Below are 15,391 nucleotides of genomic sequence, written 5' to 3'. Positions count from 1 at the left end.
GAGATATAAACTTTGGAGCCAATAGCAACCAAGTGAAAACAAAAGCCACACGTGGGTTTAAAGTCCAGAGATGGCTCAGATCTCTCAGCGGGCTCCATGAGATTTGTCATAATAATTAGAGACAATCTCAGATGCTGGCTGTAAAGGGAGCACGGTGACAGATGAATGTAAACTAATTATCCTCACAGCAACCTTGAGAAACAGGAATGTGCATGCATGTTTCCTTGCTAAGATACGGAGAGGAAAAAGGACCAGGAGAGTTGCATGATGTCCCAGAAGGCTGCCAGAGCCCTGGCACAGCTGCAGGAACACCCAGGAACTCCTTCCTCCACTATCCACCCTTGAAAATGTCAGCATGGGTACTTTCCTCATCAAGGAATGATTTTAAGAATTTGTTTTCAAAATAAAAAGGGGTTTTAGAGTTGGGAAGCCCTGCTGGTCATAATCAGATGTGTTTTATGGGACCATTCACCAGCACTTGAAGAACAGGGATGACCTATAAATGTATTCATGGATTCAGACCCAGGGCAGGTTTCATGGGCTGATTACAAATGCCTTGGGGATGGCATCAGCATTCAGGAGACACAGTCACCCCTGAACACCAGCCACAGTGCCATACACACCTTCACCACCTGCACTCCCACCTCCTCCTCATCCCTGCTGCTGTGATGCTAACTCCTCAGTCTCAGCAGCTCCTGGAAGCTCTAGGACACCTTTCAAGAAAACCACAGGTCCTTATCCAGATCAGGGCAGCCCAGGACATTATCTTTGTCCCCTCAACCCACATAAGCCCAGCCTATTCAGCCTAATCTGCATGACTTCCTCAATCAGCCTGGCATCCCACTCTACCAGGTCCCCCTCCCATCTCCTCCACCATAATAAGTTTTATGCAGAGGGTATAGCACTTGAAGCTAGGCTGACCTGGCCTCCAGTCCTGACCACTTAGACCCTGATCTTGCATGAGTCAGTCTCAGAGACTCAACTTTCCCATCCATGAAAGATCTCTCTCCTTGTCTGTACCCTCCTGGGCCTAGCACCATGCTTGGTGCACATTTGGTGGTGGTCCACAGATGCCACGTGGATGCATAAATGCACGGCTTCCTGAGAGGATGACACAGATGCACGTGGATTTGTATCACTTGCTGAATGGAAGTGAGACTTAACAGGGACCTCTTAGGAGCCTATGGGCTCCCCCAAGCATAAAAACAAAAAAACAAAAAAACTTCTTCCTTTCCTTCAAGGGAAATTTCAGGCACCTAGCTTTCCCTGAGAAGTAAATGTGATAAGGAAGAAGGTAATACTAGCTTAAGACCATAGCCAAGGAAGTTAGAATCATGGGATGCTTGGTTCCCTGGTAGAAACTAGAGATAACATCTTAACACAGGTCACTGAGTTGTTTTTCAGAAACCTGGATCCCCACCAAATGGATCTGCTGGCACCTAGACTTCAGGTAAGGGGAAACTGATGCCTGGACTCTGACCACTCTTCTTTGTTCTAAATTTCTCCCTGAGGGGCCTGGAGAAAGTCACATCCTCCAGCCAGAGCTAACATCCCTTTTTGCTGATCCCACATTTTTAGGCAATCCTTCCTAAACCAATAATAAATCAGAAAATCTTTGAATCCACTTCTGACCTGTGGATTCCTGTTTTGAGATGTCCCACTGTGTTAGGTCAAACTAATGTATGTTCTCCATGTATTGATTTATGACTTTGCCTGTAACCTCTGCCTCCCTGCCTTTAAAAACCCTTACCTGACAGCCATCTAGGAGTTGGGGTTTTAAGTGTGACCGCCCAATTCTCCTTACTTGCTGCCCTGCAAATAAATGCCTTCCTTTCATCTGCTGCAAACCTTGGTGTGGACGTTTTGGCCTTACTCTGCCAGGTAAGCAGACACCAGTTAGGTTTGAGAACAGATGCACTTAGTAAAATAAATTGCTTCCAGATGCTGGTGATACCATCTCGGCCTCCTCTTGGTATCCTGGTTGGCTCTCTATTTGAAAGCCTCGCCCAGGCATGGTGGCTCAGGCCTGTGATCCCAGCACTTTGGGAGGCCAAGGCAGGCAGATCACCTGAGGTCAGGAGTTCGAGACCAGGCTGGCCAACATGGCAAAACCCCATCTCTACTAAAAATACAAAAATTAGCTGGGTGTGGTGGTGGGCACCTGTAATCCCAGCTACTCAGGAGGCTGAGGCTGGGAGAATCACTTGAACCCAGGAGGTGGAGGTTGCAGTAAGCTGAGATCATACCATTGCACTCCAGCCTGGGCAACAGAGTGAGACTCCATCTCAAAAACAAACAAAAAAACCCCAAAAACAAAACAACAAAAAGCCTCTGTTCATCTTCTGTTGCACAAATCCCTCCTCACTCTCTGAGCCCTGGTGGAGCTCCATGTTCCTCATGCAGCCCTCCTGGCTGCCCCCAGCTGGCACAACTCCATCGTCTGGCTGCTATCCGCCTTTTGGTCAGTACACTTAGTTTGCACTAGACTGGCATCACCCAACTGAGTTCTAAGGCCGACAAGGTGCTGTTTCATATTTTCTCTGTTTTTGTTCATTACATAGACCCCAAATACAGGCAGGCTGAGCAGTCAGTTGCAAAATCAGTCACTAGAAAGGATTCTGAGATTAATCACCCTGTAACATAATCTTAAAATACTGATTTTGGACTTGGGACACCGCCTAGGCACTGGTATGTTCATGGGTTCGTACATACATGTACACATGTGTGCACACCCACTTTGGGGATGGGATAGTATTTGCTTTTCTTTGAAGTTTCACTGAGCTGCCTCCCAGTACAGAGGGGCCCAGGTCTGGGCCTGGAGATGGTACACATGGTGTAAGAAAGGTTTCTCTATCCCCTGGGGCTGGTTGACTGTGACGTGGCTGCTGCTTTCCCTACTGATATGAGGTGCATGAGGAGGAGTGGAAAGGGACAAAGCTGTGCAGCTTGAGCCCAGGAAGGGACACTGCTGTCAGGCCTCTGAGCCCAAGCTAAGCCATCGTATCCCCTGTGACCTGCACGTATACGTCCAGATGGCCCAAAGCAAGTAAAGAGTCACAAAAGAAGTGAAAATGGCTGGTTCCTGCCTTAACTGATGACATTCCACCTTTGTGATTTGTTCCTGCCCCACATTAACTGAGTAATTAACCTTGTGAAATTCCTTCTCCTGGCTCAGAAGCTCCCCAACTGAGCACCTTGTGACCCCCACCCCTGCCCGCAAGGGAACAACCCCCTTTGACTGTAATTTTCCGCTGCCCACCCAAATCCCATAAAACGGCCCCATCCCTCTCTCCCTTTGCTGATTCTCTTTTTGCACTCAGCCTGCCTGCACCCAGGTGATTAAAAAGCTTTATTGCTCACACAAAGTCTGTTTGGTGTTCTCTTCACATGGACACGCATGAAATTTGATGCCATGACTCGGGTGAACAGGAAATAGTTTTTTCTCTGGCCCAATCTCACGCTGACAACCACTGGCTCCACGAGCCAGACCTTCAGGAAGGCATTAGAGCAGTTCCCCGAGAGGATCCCCAATGGAACTATCAGGCAGATTCCCCAGGTACAGCTAGGTGAGATTACATGATTTCCTGCCTAGTTGAAGGGCTTAAAAGGCAGCTTACAAAGCTGTTAATTATGACAAGCTTAAAGAAACTACTCAAGGTAAAGAAGAAAACCCAGCCCAGTTCATGGCTCATTTGGCAGCAACCCTGAGACGCTTTACAGACACAGACCCTGAAGGGTCAAAAGGCTGTCTCATTCTAAATATGCGTTTTATCACCCAGTCAGCTCCTGACATTATAAAAAAGCTTCAAAAATTAGAAACCGGCCCTCAAACCCCACAACAGGAATTAATCAACCTCGCCTTCAAGGTGTACAATAATAGAGAGGAGGCAGCCAGACAGCAACGCATTTCTGAGTTACAATTACTTGCCTCTGCTGTGAGACAAAACCCAGCCACACCTCCAGCACACAAGAACTTCAAAATGCCTAAGCTGCATACGCCTAAGCCGCAGCAGTCAAGCATTCCTACAGGACTTCCTCCAACAGGATCTTGCTTCAAGTGCCAGAAATCTGGCCACTGGGACAAGGAATGCCCGCAGCCCAGGATTCCTCCCAAGCCATGTCCCATCTGTGCAGGGACCCACTGGAAATCAGACAGCCCAGCTCTCCCGGCAGCCACTTCTAGAGCCCCTAAAGCTCTAGCCCAAGGCTCTCTGACTGACTCCTTCCCAGATCTGCTCGGCTTAGTGGTTGAAGACTGATGCGGCCTGATCACCTTGGAAGCCCCCTGGACCATCACGGATGCCGAGCTTCGGGTAACTCTCACAGTGGAGGGTAAGTCCATCCCCTGTTTAATCAATACTGGGGCTACCCACTCCACATTACCTTCTTTTCAGGGGCCTGTTTCCCTTGCCCCCATAACTGTTGTGGGTATTGACGGCCAAGCTTTAAAACCCCTTAAAACTCCCCAACTCTGGTGCCAACTTGGACAACATTCTTTTATGCACTCTTTTTTAGTTATCCCCACCTGCCAGTTCCCTTATTAGGCCGAGACATTTTAACCAAATTATCTGCTTCCCTGACTATTCCTGGACTATAGCCACATCTCATTGCCACCCTTCTTCCAACCCAAGGCCTCCTTTGTGTCTTCCTCTCATATCCCCCAACCTTAACGCACAAATATGGGACACCTCTACTCCCTCCCTGGCAACTGATCACACGCCCACTACTATCCCATTAAAACCTAATCAGTCTTACCCTGCTTAACGCCAGTATCCCATCTCACAACAAGCTTTAAAGGGATTAAAGCCTGTTACCACTTGCCCGCTACAGCATAGGCTTCTAAAACCTATAAACCCTCTTTACAATTCCCCCATTTTACCTGTCCAAAAACCGGACAAGTCTTACAGGTTAGTTCAGGATCTGCACCTTATCAACCAAATTGTTTTGCCTATCCACCCTGTGGTGCCCAATCTGTACACTCTTTTGTCCTCAATACCTTCCTCCACAACTCACTATTCTGTTCTTGATCTTAAAGATGCTTTTTTCACTATTCCCCTGCACCCCTTGTCCCAGCCTCTCTTTGCTTTTACCTGGACTGACCCTGACACCCATCAGTCCCAGCAGCTTACCTGGGCCATACTGCTGCAAGGCTTCAGGGACAGCCCTCATTACTTCAGCCAAGCTCTTTCTCATGATTTACTTTCTTTCCACCCCTCTGCTTCTCACCCGATTCAATATATTGATGACCTTCTACTTTGTAGCCCCTCCTTTGAATCTTCTCAACAAGACACTCTCCTGCTCCTTCAACATTTATTCTCCAAAGGATATTGGGTATCATCCCCCTCCAAAGCTCAAATTTCTTCTCCATCTGTTACCTACCTCAGCATAATTCTTCATGAAAACACATGTGCTATCCCTTCCAATCGTGTCTGACTGATCTCTCAAACCCCAATCCCTTCTACAAAACAACAGCTCCTTTCCTTCCTAGGCATGGTTGGATACTTTTGCCTTTGGATACCTGGTTTTGTTATCCTAAAAAAACCATTATATAAACTCACAAAAGGAAACCTAGCTGACCCCATAGATCCTAAATCCTTTCCCCACTCATTTTCATTACACACAGCCGAAGTGCAGGGCTGTGCAGTAGGAATTCTTACACAAGGACTGGGACCGTGCCCTGTAGCCTTTTTGTCCAAACAACTTGACCTTACTGTTTTAGGCTAGCCATCATGTCTCCGTGCGATGGCTGCTGCCACCCTAATACTTTTACGGGCCCTCAAAATCACAAACTATGCTCAACTGACTCTCTACAGCTCTCATAACTTCCAAAATCTATTTTCTTCCTCACACCTGATGCATAAACTTTCTGCCCCCTGGCTCCTTCAGCTATACTCACTCTTTGTTGAGTCTCCCACAATTACCATTGTTCCTGGCCTGGACTTCAATCCGGCCTCTCACATTATTCCGGATACCACACCTGACCCCCATGACTGTATCCCTCTGATCCACCTGACATTCACCCTATTTCCCCATATTTCCTTCTTTCCTGTTCCTCACCCTGATCACACTTGGTTTATTGATGGCAGTTCCACCAGGCCTAATCACCAGTCACCAGCTAAGGCAGGCTATGCTATAGTATCTTCCACATCTATCATTGAGGCTACCACTCTGCCCCCCTCCACTACCTCTCAGCAAGCCAAACTCATTGCCTTAACTTGAGCCCTCACTCTTGCAAAGGGACTACGTGTCAATATTTATACTAACTCTAAATATGCCTTCCATATCCTCCATCACCATGCTGTTATATGGGCACAAAGAGGTTTCCTCACTATGCAAGGGTCCTCTATCATCAATGCCTCCTTAATAAAAACCCTTCTCAAGGCTGCTTCACTTCCAAAGGAAGCTGGAGTCATTCACTGCAAGGGCCATCAAAAGGTGTCAGATCCCATTGTTCTAGGCAACACTTATGCTTATAAGGTAGCTAAAGAAGCAGCTAGCATTCCAACTTCTGTCCCTCATGGCCAGTTTTTCTTCTTCTCATCGGTCACTCCCACCTACTCCCCCACTGAAATTTCCACCTATCAATCTCTTCCCACACAAGGCAAATGGTTCTTAGACCAAGGAAAATATCTCCTTCCAGCCTTACAGGCCCATTCTGTTCTGTTGTCATTTCACAACCTCTTCCATGTAGGTTATAAGCCACTAGCCCGTCTCTTAGAACCTCTCATTTCATTTCCATTGTGGAAATCTATCCTCAAGAAAATCACTTCTCTGTTCCATCTGCTATTCTACTACCCCTCAGGGATTTTTCAGGCCCCCTCCCTTCCCTACACATCGAGCTCAGGGATTTGCCCCTGCCCAGGACTGGCAAATTGACTTTACTCACGTGCCCCAAGTCAGGAAACTAAAATACTTCTTGGTCTGGGTAGACACTTTCACTGGATGGGTAGAGGCCTTTCCCACAGGGTCTGAGAAGGCCACCGCAGCCATTTCTTCCCTTCTGTCAGATATAATTCCTTGGTTTGGCCTTCCCACCTCTATACACTCTGATAACGGACCAGCCTTTACAAGTCAAATCACCCAAGCAGTTTCTCAGGCTCTTGGTATTCAGTGGAACCTTCATACCCCTTACCGTCCTCAGTCTTCAGGAAAGGTAGAACAGACTAGTGGTCTTTTAAAGACACACCTCACCAAGCTCAGCCTCCAACTTAAAAAAGACTGGACAGTACTTTTACCTCTTGTCCTTCTCAGAATTAGAGCCTGTCCTCGAGATGCTACAGGGTACAGTCCATTTGAACTTTTATATGGATGCACTTTCTTGCTCGGTCCCAACCTCGTTCCAGACACCAGCCCTCTAGGTGACTATCTTCCAGTCCTCCAGCAGGCTAGACAGGAAATTTGCCAGGCTGCTAATCTTCTCTTGCCCACTCCAGATTCCCAGCCATATGAAGACACCCTAGCTGGACGATCAGTTCTTGTTAAGAATCTGACCCCTCAAACTCTACAACCGCAATGGACTGGACCCTACTTAATCATCTATAGTACCCCAACTGCAGTCTGACTGCAGGACCCTCCCCATTGGGTTCACCATTCCAGAATAAAGCTGTGTCTGTCAGACAGCCAGCCTGATTTCTCCTCTTCCTCCTGGAAGTCGCAAGTACTCTCCCCTATTTCCCTTAAACTCACTCGCATTTCTGAAGAACAGTAATAACACTTATGAGCCTAATACATCCCTTCATTCTATTAAGTGTATTCATCCTTACCCTACTTTTTGCAACAGGGCTTTATGCAGTCACCCCCACTACTTGGACTGAGCCCCAAAAACTAGTCATCCCTACTATCTTCTGTCTAGTCATACTCCTATTCACTGTTCTCAACTGCTCATAAATGCCCTACTCTTGTTTACACTGCTGGTTTATGCTGTTTCTCCAAGCCATCACAGCTGATATCTCCTAGTGCTATCCCCAGACTACCACTCTTAACTCCCTCTTAGAGTGGATAGATGATCTTTGCTGGCAGGGCACCCTCCAATACTTTCACCCTGATGAAGTTCTATTCTTTACTTTTATACTCACTTTTATTCTCATTTCCATTCTTATGCCACCCTCAACCTCTCCCCAGCTATCTCCACAACACTATCAACCTTACTCACTCTCTCCTAGCCATTTCTAATCCCTCCTTAGTGAATAATTGCTGGCTTTGCATTTCCCTTTCTTCCTGCGCCTACACAGCTGTCCCGCCTTACATACAGACTGGGCAACATCTCCTGTATCCCTACACCTCCGAACTTCCTTTAACAGCCCTCACCTTTACCCTCCTGAAGAACTTCTTTACTTTCTAGGCAGGTCCAGCAAGACCTCCCCAGACATTTCACATCAGCAAGCTGCCGCCCTCCTCTGCACTTACTTAAAAAACCTTTCTCCTTATATCAACTCTACTCCCCCCATATTTGGACCCTCACAACACAAACTATTCCTGTGGCTGCTCCTTTATGTATCTCTCAGCAAAGACCCACTGGAATTCCCCTGGGTAACCTTTCACCTTCTCAATGTTCCTTCACTCTTCATCTCCAAAACACAACTACACACATCACTGAAACAATTGGGGCCTTCCAGCTCTGTATTACAGATAAGCCCTCTATCAATACTGGCAAACTTAAAAACATTAGCAGTGATTATTACTTAGGAAGACACTTACCCTGTATTTCACTCCATCCTTGGCTACCTTCCCCTTGCTCTTCAGACTCTCCTCCCAGGCCCTCTTCTTGTTTACTTATACCCAGCCCCGTAAATAACAGTGAAAGGTTGCTTGTAGACACTCAACGTTTTCTCATACACCATGAAAATTGAACCTTCCCCTCTATGCAGTTACCCCATCAGTCCCCATTACAACCTCTGATGGCTGCCGCCCTAGCTGGATCCCTAGGAGTCCAGGTACAAGACACCTCTTTCAGCACTCCTTCTCATCTTTTTACTTTGCATTTCCAGTTTTGCCTCGCACAAGGTCTTTTCTTCCTCTGTGGATCCTCTACCTACATGTGTCTACCTGCTAATTGGACAGGCATATGCACACTGTTTTCCTTACTCCCAAAATTCAATTTGCAAATGGGACTGAAGAGCTCCCTGTTCCCCTCATGACACAACAAAAAAGAGTTATTCCACTAATTCCCTTGCTTGTCCGTTTAGGACTTTCTGCCTCCACTATTGCTCTTGGTACTGGAACAGCAGGCGTTTCAACCTCTGTCACGACCTTCCGTAGCCTCTCCAATGACTTCTCTGCTAGCATCACAGACATATCACAAACTTTATCAGTCCTCCAGGCCCAAGTTGACTCTTTAGCTGCAGTTGTCCTCCAAAACCGCCGAGGCCTTGACTTACTGCTGAAAAAAAAGGACTCTATATTTTTAAATGAAGAGTGTTGTTTTTACCTAAATCAATCTGGCCTGGTGTATGACAACATAAAAAAACTCAAGGATAGAGCCCAAAAACTCTCCAACCAAGCAAGTAATTATGCTGAACCCCCTTGGGCACTCTCTAATTGGATGTCCCAGGTCCTCCCAATTCTTAGTCCTTTAATACCTGTTTTTCTCCTTCTCTAATTTGGACCTTGTGTCTTCCGTTTAGTTTCTCAATTCATCCAAAGCCATATCCAGGCCATCACCAATCATTCTATATGACAAATGCTCCTTCGAACAACCCCACAATATCACCCCTTACCACAAAATCTTCCTTCAATTTAATCTCTCCCACTCTAGGTTCCCACCCCCCACTTGAAGCAGCCCTGAGAAACATCGCCCATTATCTCTCCATGCCACCCCCCAAAAAATTTTCACTGCCCCAACACTTCAATACAATTTTATGTTATTTTTCTTATTAATATAAGAAGGCAGGAATGTCAGGCCTCTGAGCCCAAGCTAAGCCATCATATCCCCTGTGACCGGCACGTATATGTCCAGATGGCCTGAAGCAAGTGAAGAATCACAAAAGAAGTGAAAATGGCCGGTTCCTGCCTTAACTGATGACATTCCACCATTGTGATTTGTTCCTGCCCCACCTTAACTGAGCAACTAACCTTGTGAAATTCCTTCTCCTGGCTCAGAAGCTCCCCCACTGAGCACCTTGTGATCCCCGCCCCTGCCCGCAAGAGAACAACCCCCTTTGACTGTAATTTTCCACTACCCACCCAAATCCTATAAAACAGTCCCACCCCTCTCTCCCTTTGCTGATTCTCTTTTTGGACTCAGCCTGCCTGCACCCAGGTGATTAAAAAGCTTTATTGCTCATACAAAGCCTGTTTGGTGGTCTCTTCACATGGACATGCCTGAAAACTGCCACACCTGAGGTGCAGAGATAAGAAGGGTGGCACAGGGATCCCAGCCTGAGGCTGTTTCTGAAGGTAGGTTGGGCTTACTCATGGACACGCATTCATATCACACACACACACACACACACCACAGAGACAATAAGAACATAGTCTCCAAACATTCCCTGCTTACCACGCACTGATACAGTGGTACAGTATGGGCTCCAGCTGGCTTCTCCTCATGGAAAAGTAGGAACAAGGAAGGGATGTGCTATGAAATGGAAGGGGCATGCACACACTGTGCAGCCTCATTGTCTATTGATTGGTAACATTTGTTAAGCAAATATTTACTTTGCACCTCCATGTTCCAAACACTGAGGTTACAGATATGAAAAAATACATACACCTGTACAACACAGTCCCCTAATCGTGAAACCTCCACATATAAGCACGTTTAAATGTAGGCTCACTTGCATCACAAATGCATTCACACACATACACACACACACACACACACACAAATATACATCCACAGACACCCAGCAGTGGGCAATGGGGTTTTGTCCTAGCACTCATAAGAAAGGCAAAATGGGAAGCTTATTGTTTTAACAGCCAGCTCTGGGCCCAATGCTATTTCCCTGGTTACCTCTCCTGGGGTCAGGGGCCAAGTGTCAGATGAAGTGACTTTTTAATGTCCATTTGGGAATACAGAAGGAAAAGTAGGTGGTAATAACACTCCCTTTTTAACCTGTCTGTCTCTCTAGTACTTAAGAAAATTGGATGCTATTAAAGTCAATTTAACTTTAAAGGGCAATGAACAGTGGAGACATGATGGAGACAGGAAAAGCGTACAGCTGCAGCCCCGAGGACTTGCTGGAATGCTGCAAGATGCCTTTGTGGATAGGACCTCTGCAAATATGGATCTTTTAGGTGGTCCCAGTATGGTTTCTCCAGCAAGAGAGGTGTGATCCTAATCCAAACTTTTTGCAGTTAGTCACATTCACCCTTCTCTCAGCAGCTCCATGGACAGTGCTTTTTGGGGGGTACCAAGTGAACTCAGGTAAAGGAGAGATTAGACCTGGCCCTTAGGGAGCTCCTCAGCTGATGGGAGGGTCATGGCTCTGACTTCAGTGAGCTCCTGGCCTCATCCAGGGGATATCCACATGGATATGCAAACATATGGGAGAAAAATAGTATTGGAAGATGAAGAAACATTCGTGCAGTATGATGAGCATTTATATGAAACTTAAAAGCATAAAAAATATTTTCACATTTTGCTTTGATGGACATACATGTGTTGTATAAAGTGCACACAGTCCTTGCTCTTCCCAGTTCCCATGTATGAAGTTCTGTTGTGGTTTAGTTGAACCAGTCCCCAACAACACGGTTAAAATTTGAATTATGATAGCGTATTGACTGTGTGTGGTTGCACAAAGTACAAATTTTGATGCCAATTCTTCATTCCACACATCTCTCCATGAATAACAGATGTGCATCCTGATTTCTTCTTTCATGGTCTATCAGGTGACTGGTCACGAGCATCTGCTATCTAGTTTACACACAGGCAGCAAAGTGTGCAGCTATGTTGCTTCCATGTCTCTGGGTAATAAACCTATGTTATGCTTTGCAGAAATAGATAATCTAAAGAGGAAGTTGACCTTGAAAGATGAAAGCATAGAAAAGAAACAAAAAGTGATAATGCTGCAAATGGAATTCAAATAGTATGTCAATGGAGCTATAGAAGGAAAAGCTGGTGGTGGGAATATGGACACCACCACTAGGAGAGGGACTCTAGATATGCAGCCAGAGGAACTTAGTGAAGGACAACTTAGTGACATTATGAAGAAAGTGGTTGTGATGAAAACGATGGGGATGTTCCAGAGGAAGTGATGCTGGCAAAAGTTTCACATTAAGGGAACTCTCAGAGATGCTGTGCAACACTGAACATTCAAAGGATAAAATGCTAGAAGTTGATACAAACTTAAGAGTATGATGATTTGCCAAGTATAGAAAAGATGTTTGCTCTGTATTGTAAGTTATGTGATGAGAAGAAGGTGAGCACTGTTCAAACCATTCTTGAAAGTTTTTAATGAAGAAATAAAACACCTTAATTCTCAATGTTTCCAAAGTTTTAAATTAAATAATTTGGATAAAATTAATATTTTAAATGCTGATTTTACTATTTTTAAAAAAATTTCCATATACTATTTATAGCCTACAGTAAGAGAGTTTTAATGTTTTTGACAAGAATTGTTAAAGATCACAAGATAATTGTAATTTTTTCTCATAGATTTTTAAGATGATTTTGCACAGTTTCAGCTTGTGTGGTCATTTTTATGGCCCTGCAGAGTGAGGCCTGCCTGTGTAAAGAATAATGTATGAAGCATAAAGAAATGCTTTGGATGACAAATACTCAATTCAATGTCTCTAGTTAGGTCTAGAGGAGAGGGAGAGAGAAGGGAGTATGATTAGGGAGGTGCACACAGGGGCTTTGACTGTGTTTATAATATTTTATTTCTTAAGTTGGAGTCCAAGTTAGTTTTATTTCTTAAGTTGAAGTCTAAGTTAGTTAGGCTGTTCTTGCATTGCTATAAAGAAATATCAGAGACTGGGTAATTCATAAAGAAAAGAGATTTATTTGGCTCATGGTTCTGCAGGCTATACAGGAGGCATGGCACCAGCATCTGCTCAGCTTCTGGGGAGCCCTCAGGAAGCTTCCAATCATGGTGGAAGGTAAAGAGGGAGCTGTCATCTCACATCGTGAGAGCAGGAACAAGAGTCTGAGGGACTTCTACACTGCTGGTGTGAATGTAAACTAGTACAACCACTATGGAAAACAGTGTGGAGAAAAGTAGAACTACAATTTGATCCAGCAATCCCACTACTGGGCATCTACCCAGAGGAAAAGAAGTCATTATATGAAAAAGATACTTGCACATGCATGTTTATAGCAGCGCAATTTGCAATTGCAAAAACGTGGAACCAACCCAAATGCCCACCGATTAACAAGTGGATAAAGAAACTGTGGTGTATATATGATAGAATACTACTCAGCCATAAATGGAATGAATTAATGGCATTTACAGTGACCTGGATGAGACTGGAGACTATTATTCTAAGTGAAGTAACTCAGGGATGGAAAACCAAACATCATATGTTTTCACTCCTATGAGGATGCAAAGGTATAGGAATGACACAATAGACTTTGGGGACTCAGGGGAAAGGTGGGAAGAGGGTGAGGGATAAAAGGCTACAAATTAGGTGCAGTATGTACTGCTTGGGTGATGGGTGCACCAAAATCTCACAAGTCACCACCAAAGAACTTACTCATGTAACCAAATACAATCTGCTCCCCAATAACGTACGGAAATAAAAAAAATTAAAAAAAAGAGTCTGAAGGGGAAGATGCCACACACTCTTAAACAGCCAGATCTTGCAATAACTCACTCACTATTGCAAGGATAGCATGAAGAGGATGGCGCTAAACCATTCTTGAGAAATCCACCTCCATGATACAATCACCTCCCACCAGGGCCCACCTCCAACACTGGGGATTACAATTTAACGTGAGACGTAGAGAGGACAACATCCAAACTATATCAATAGTATTTGTTGCATTTTTTTGCATTTCCTAATAAAAACTTAAATATGTGAGCTATCCAAACAAACATATCCAAATGGGCCCCAATATTTATAACTTATAATATGGTAGTGACTCATGAGGAAGAAATGATAGGGGCAGGAGGGCATTTGAGAAGGCAACAGTGTACAGGGCTCTGCAGGAGGCCCTGAGGTCACACAGTACACTGGAAAAGACTCCAGACTCCCTGGGATGGAGGCTGCAGGGATGGCGAAGAAAAGTGGATCCAGGAGGCCTGGGTTCTAGTCTTCCTCCACAGCTAAAAACTTAGTGCTCTGGACAAGCCCTTCATCTCCCTGGGCCTCAGGTGTCTCATCTATAAAATGAGCATGCTTGGACCTTATCTGGAAGAAATGCTTTCCTGATGTTCTTTCCAGGGCTTGCCATGCTTATTTCTTGCACTCTAGGATTAAGGACAAGTATTTTCAGTTCTCCCTACTACTGGCTGGCTGTGTGAGCCATTTCTCTGCAAACAGGAGTATTCTTGATGTTCCTCTGGTCAATCCAGAAGCTCATGGGAAAGTGCTCTGCAATCTTGAACAGGAAGCAAGGAATGTGTCATCCCTACTAAGATCACCTTTCCTCTTCTCCTGCTCTCAGAGATCACCAGAAGCACCCCTGGGTCACCAGCCACCTTTGCCGGTATTGACTGGGAAGAGTCCCCAAGAGTGGTATTGGGTCCAGGCAGTTGTAGCACATGAACCCTTGTGAGTGGAGGTTGACCTCCAGGACGGTGGTGCTCACCCCGCTGAAGGATTCTGGGCAAACTAAGCAAAGGGTTAGTTTACAATTTTCCCTCCTGTTTTTTTTTTTTTTTTTTTCCTTGGAGGCTTAAAGAAAAACAAATTCTTATCCGCAGTATCCTGTTCCCAGACTCCCATCTTCTTGCCTCCCCATGGGTCCTTAGCCTCCCTTAAATCCTTTAGAAAAGAGCTGGCTCCCAGAAGATACGGGGAGAACTGCAATTTGCCCTTTTCCAAAGCCTGGCATTCATTCTGGGTCTTTTTCTCATCCCCTTGCTTCCAGTTCTAATTTGGTGCCTGGGGCCACTCTCTTCTTGAATGATTAGAACCAGAGGGCAATCAAAAAGAAAGGAACTTAATGCAGAGGAGGGAGGGGAGCCAGCAGCTTTGGGGACATTTCTCTTCCCTCAAGGGATGAGGTAGATTTTCCTAAATCTATAATTAACAAGATGAAAAAAGACACTTCAAGAATTCATAACTCTCGGAAAATACTCCAGTTTGGGAAACACTGGTCTGGAACTTGTGGTGAGTCAGCTCTTGATTCGTGAAGACAGAGATGCACAGTTACCACATTGAGAAGATAGTAGATGATGTAAACCCATTGGAGAAATGGAAACTTTCCCATGGGAAAGGCTGCGTGGGTGGAGGAAGCAGTCCTCTGGTGGAATAGAATGATAACATACCATTCATCACAGCCCCAGGTATT

This window comes from Pan troglodytes, chromosome 5 (assembly GCF_028858775.2).
Source record: "Pan troglodytes isolate AG18354 chromosome 5, NHGRI_mPanTro3-v2.0_pri, whole genome shotgun sequence".
NCBI lineage: Eukaryota > Metazoa > Chordata > Mammalia > Primates > Hominidae > Pan > Pan troglodytes.
Note: the sequence above shows the minus strand (reverse complement) of the source record.